This window comes from Gopherus evgoodei, chromosome 1, assembly GCF_007399415.2.
Source record: "Gopherus evgoodei ecotype Sinaloan lineage chromosome 1, rGopEvg1_v1.p, whole genome shotgun sequence".
In the NCBI taxonomy this organism is placed as follows: domain Eukaryota; kingdom Metazoa; phylum Chordata; order Testudines; family Testudinidae; genus Gopherus; species Gopherus evgoodei.
The window spans coordinates 277873714-277879713 of NC_044322.1; positions in this window are offsets into that span (position 1 = coordinate 277873714).

Here is a 6000-nt window from a genome sequence, read left to right on the forward strand (position 1 = left end):
TTTACTATTATTGTACTTTTGTTACATTATGAATTTCCAGTTCTGTCACACAGATTTGGAAATGCTTTGTCCTTTTCAGGAGTACACTGATTTATCCAGTGGAGGGAATAGTGATACATATTCTGAGGAGAGTGAACTAAAAAGTTACAAGGTGTAGGGCAAGGAACTCATAAATACTGATTTTAATTTAAAATGGCTATTGCTAGTCACAGAGTCAGTTTCATGGATGCCTGGTTTCCTCCCCTCCCCTCCAACTCAGATGGTAAACATAATTGGTTTATAGTTTATTATTTCATGGATTGCTCTGTTTTGCCATATGAAAATTATGGCATCAGACTGTTTTCTATTTATAGTATATAGCAACAAGATCAGCCATGTGTGGGGAGCATGTGAACACTCCAAGACACTGGGTAATTTTTCTTAAGAGAGGCAGATGCATTTTAACTTGTCTGCATACAATGAGTTTTGACTATGTAATTACAAGCTGTATTGCTTCTAGAAGATTTTTTCCTTTATCGTTATATGTTTCTTTAAAGTGTCACTTCGCTGCTTATTTAATTTTAAATGTGTTATAAAACTTCCTTTGGAGACACAATACGCAAGTGATAGTTAATAACAGATATGGGTTTATATGAGAGTTGAAGGCAGAGAGGAGATGACAAGTGAGCTAATCAGCACAAATTTAAAGTATAAAAATATCACAAATTCATTGCACTAGATTTTATTTCATTTGAAGTCTGACATCTTTACAATCCTTTTTCCCCTATTTTAAAGCACATGAATTTTACAAATGATTTTGCTTATGCTAATTCAATTTTCTTGAGGATTCACTATGGTTGTGGTATATGATCATAGTCTATTAAAGATGAACACTTAAAATACATTCAATCAAAACAATATAAGTTATTTTGAAACACAAGAGAGTCACATATTTTGCCCAACTAATGCAGTATTGCTCTAAAATGATTCAGCTGTCCACATATCAGTGATCAAGGATTCAGCTGAGGCCTCTCTCTCAAACATCAGATTATAATAATGCAGGAAGAAATAATTGCATAGTTCAGACCTATCATCAGACCTTATGAGAGACATTTGAAAGGTGAGATATAAAAATAGCAAACATCATTATACTGAAGGAGGTTACTTACCAATAGTTGGGGCGTTTTTCATATATCATGTTGAATGATTCACCCTATATGAGTCTGACACACAGCCATGTTAACCCAAAACATTACAAAGACTTGAAGTCTCAAGCCCTCTGCACAGGCACAGAAAATCACCAAGATGACATTTATATAAGGAGGCATGTAAAACACACTTCACTCAGATCCTGATGACTTGCTTGGAATTGGTGGACCAGACCCTCAGCTGGTGTAAATCACAGACAAAGAAACAGGCAGATTCTGCTTGCCTTATCTCTTCCTTCTCTTCCTTACAAACATAACTTTTCTAAGGCCTTGTCTATACTTGCAAGTTTCTGCGCAGTAAAGCAGCTTTCTCCGCTGTAACACCCGAGGTTTACATACCATCAAGCCACTTAGTGAGCAGAAACTGACAGGGTGTAAAAAACCCACCCTGATGAGAGGCGTACAGCTTTCTGTGCCGGGGCTACAGCACCATGGTGCCAGTGTAGACACTCTGGTCAATTACAGTACTGCAACTGGCCTCCAGGAGATGTCCTGTTCTCACCTCTCTGGTCATCGGTTTGAACTCTATTGCCCTGCCCTCAAGTGACCAACCGTGAGACCCACCCCTTATGTTCCTCGAGAATTTTGAAAGTTCCCTTCCTGTTTGTTCAGTGACACGTGCAGTGGTTTCAGTGCATCTTTTCAGGTGACCATGCCTGCTCCATGCTTACTATTTTTCCACAGGACTCCTGCCGCATTCAGTATACACATATTGGTGCACAGGCTGCCTGTCCTAGTCACAACCCATCACCTCATCCAGCTTGTTTCCCCAATCCACCAGACTGAAGTCCCAATTTTCACTCCAAAACTCCTTGTTCCAATTTATCCCCCTAACGCCCTGTTCCATCTTGCTCTTATCCCCTCCGCATTCCAGTCAGGCTGTGCTCTCCACTTCCTTTTTCCTGCCTTGAGGCCAGTAGCGGGGAGCATCAAGAGCACCAGGAGACAGTCTCCCTGTTCTCAGGTCCAGTGATTGGCACCACAGAGGCCCATGGCTGCCTGGAGGAAGAAATGCAGAAAAGTCCCTGCTCAGCTGCTGTACCCTGGGGTGAAGTATGCTCAATGGAGATGGAATCTTTGGAGAATTTAGCAGCCACTCTCCAACAAGTCTCTGCTGAGCATGTGTGAACTGAGATTTTTTCAAAGGTTTATAGCCTAGCCCAGTTTGGGCAGTTTTTCATGGGAATAACAAAAGGCACATCTCTGATATTAGGATGACCCTCTGCCAAATTTTATGTCCCTGGTCCACAATACAGAAGTACGAGCTTCTCAGTTAAACAGTTGGGCAAAACAGCACAGTTCCCCCTAATGTTGGTCTCTGAAATGGCAGAACCATTATAGCTGAATTAAAAAAAAAACAAAAAAAATCTGCCTGAAGCAGACACCCAGCATGGAAAATTTCATCCAAAATGGTTCAGTTTGGGAAAGCTATAAAAAATTCAAAATAGCATCTTATAATGGGACATGTCAGGCAACCTTAATTGTGGTGCAAACATTTTAGTGCCCCATTTATTTTTATTAATTCTCACTTGCATGCTGTAGCCACATCTAGTAGCAAGTTGCACAAGTCTATGTGGGTTGGACCCTAAAGTTATTTACCCCCAACAGTCCTCTCTCTGTAGGCTTTTCCAAAGGCCTCCTCTCATCCCTGTTAATCTCCAGGGCTCTCTTCCTCATCTGCTGCTGCCCTCTGGCTGCACTGAAAATGAAGGGAAATCTGGGGTCAGGAAGCAGAGCTAACCCATCTCTCTTGCATGCAGTTCTGCATGCATGGGGATGACGGGGAAGAGGAAGTGCTGAAACCTGTAGGTATGATGCAGCGTTTCTCCCCCACCTGAAGGAAGTGCCGGGGTCAAGAGAAAGAGAAGCAGCAGCAGCAGCAATACATTAGCATGTTACATGTGGGGCTAGACAAAAGGAGAAACGGAAAGGCAGGGATGGGATCTGTAGCATAAATGCTGCTCACTTTCCACATCAGGTAAAGAATGGGCTTTGGAAGGCAAGAGTGGTGTTATCTTAACCCCTCCAATGTAAATGAGTTAACTGGTCTCAAAGCAGTGGTGGGGAGCATGGAACGTTACCTGTTAATAGTTGTTTCAATATTAAAAGGTATCAGAGGTAGATACACTTGTGTTCCAACAACACTGCGTCAATGGTAAGCTTACATTTCATCCAAGCCCGGTTGCCAGGGAAGGCTTAAATGTATCAATTGTAATTGAAAGGAGAATGGTGACCTGGGTTCAGCTTTCCCCCATTTCATCAAAATCATCTGCATTTTGTTCTGCATGAGCTCCACATATACCAAGTGAAGGATTCACTGTCATGTTTTACAGTATGAAAACACAAAGGGCCAGACCCTCAGCTGGTGTAAATTCATAGATTAATAGAGACCAAGGCCACAAAGGACCACTGTTGTTGTACAGGAGGTCAGACTAGATAACACAGGCCACAGAACTTCTCTAAAGTAATTCCTGGAGCAGATCATTTGGCCAATCAACATCCGATTTTGATTTAAAAATTGCTAGTGATGGAGAATTGTTCCAATGGTTAATTACTCCCCCTTGTTAACATTTTCATAAATACATATGAGATTTCCACCAGCTGAGGATCTGGACCATAGTGTTTGATTTTCAGTCTATTATGTTTTGACCATTATGTCATTCATGGTTACTCTATCCAGAGCTGTCCCTTGGATACAGCGAATCGAGGTGACCGCTCCAGGCCCTGCACTTCGGGGGGAGGGGGACACACAGGCCACTGTGCTTGACCAGTACAATCAGTCCTGGAAGTGATGGGTGAGTCCTGGAAGTGATGGATTCGTCACTTCCACCCAGGGACCTGCACCTCCCTAGGGACAGCCCTGACTGTATCCATAAACGAAGCTAACATAAATCCTCTCACACAGATGAAGATGTCTGGGCAGCCATTGCAATGACAGGTCACCAATTATTAAATGTCAAGTACCTTTTAAAACCATAATTTTATTGAACATGCCATGGATGTTCCTGTGATAATATAGGTGCCTCTGAACACATGCATTCCTGGTTATATTTAAGGAGTTAAATTCACTCAGGTCTGAGGGGAGGCAGTGAGCACTGGCAAAGCATATTTGCATTGGACCCTACACAGCTCCTGCATGCAGCAGGAGGATTCCTTATGGCCCCAATAGGCCAATTCAGAATAGCACACAAAAACTGAGATGTGAACTCACAGTATGCAGCTTGAGTGTACCAAAACTCCAGCATAAAGTAGGTGGATGATTTGCAGTGGCTATTGCAGCCCATATACTGAAGAGAGGCCACAGACAGCTTGCATAGGAACCCAGTGGCCTGCGTACATTTTATCTACATCCCCTCCCCACAATTCCCTATCAAACTTTAATGGACTCGTGACATAAAAGCCCAATTACTTAGGCTTTGTGCAGGCAGAATGAATTTTACCCAGAGAAACAGCTATTTAACGCTTGGTCTGTTAATTATTCATCTAAATATTCCAGTATTGAAAATCAAAGATACTGTATTAGTGCTCACTTTACCTGTAAGACTGATGGTACTGGGACCAGTTGCAGACATTTTTGAATTCCCCAATAAAAAAATATGGGTCTTAAATAACCACAAGACAGTGAGACAGATAAGAAGGAAAACATCAAGGTTATCAGTGGAACACACAAAGCATTAATCCATGGTTTGACCTGAATTTTCCCAGTAAACATTGGACTGGCTCAGATGCTTTGTGTTAATCTTTTTCATTAAGCGTTTTAATGCTGAGGTCTCGAAACTGTGCAAAGCCAGAAGCTTCTATACCAAAACCATTTTTCTCCTCAAACTCTTTTTTCTTCTCGCTACACAGTAAAACAAACTGCAAAAGGTGCAGTGTTCTCCAGTGTTTGCTTTGAACTTTTGTTCATTTCAGTGCTTTAAACAAGAGCCTGTCTGTCTCTCACTTAAATTAGAGCTAAGCTGATATTTACAGGTCTGTCTCATCTTACGCTGGGGTTACGTTCTGCAGTCAGTGCGTAAAGTGAAAATCACGTATAGTCAAAATTACATTGAGTGTAATGGTGGGCGGAATCGCCCGCACTACAGAAACAGTATTTAAATTGTTATTTTTCTCCTTTTTGGGGTTTTCTTCTTGTTTTTGCCAACCGCGTAAAGCTGAAATCACGCATGTTAAATATGCTTAAGATGCGACAGACCTGTATTTAAATGTGCGCTCTCTGTGGGAACAGTTTCCAGCTCCTCCGTGAGGATACTTATATGCACTCTGCACTGTAGGCATTCTGTCTAGTTTAAAAACAAGGCATGACTACTTACTTTGAATTTGACTTCCCTGACTAGCTTGAGCTGGTCGTGCATACAGCATGGCCAACATCAATATGATAACTTGGCCCTCCTGCCCCCCCAACTAAAGTTCAACTGTCTCAGCTCTGGGGTATTTCCGTAGGACGTGCTTGTACAGTAACTCTCTAATTCTAATACTAGAGAGATCAGAAGGATGTATGTCATTTTGCACCGACATCACAAGTTTCAGTGCCCATTCAGGATTTTGGTGCCATTTCAGGAAAGTTTCAAACTAATTGGAAAATTGTTAATGCTAGATGATAATCAATGAATAAGAAACAATGAATAAAAGGAATTTTTAACCACAAATTACCTTGTTACACTTTTTAAAAAAGATGGTTCTAATAGCCCTACTCAGGATGCAAAATGAGCTACAGTACATGTGTGTGTATATACATTATATGCTCATGCATAAATGTAAAGCACCCAGAGTCTATTTGAGAAAATGTTTGAAAATTTCAAGAGTTCAACAA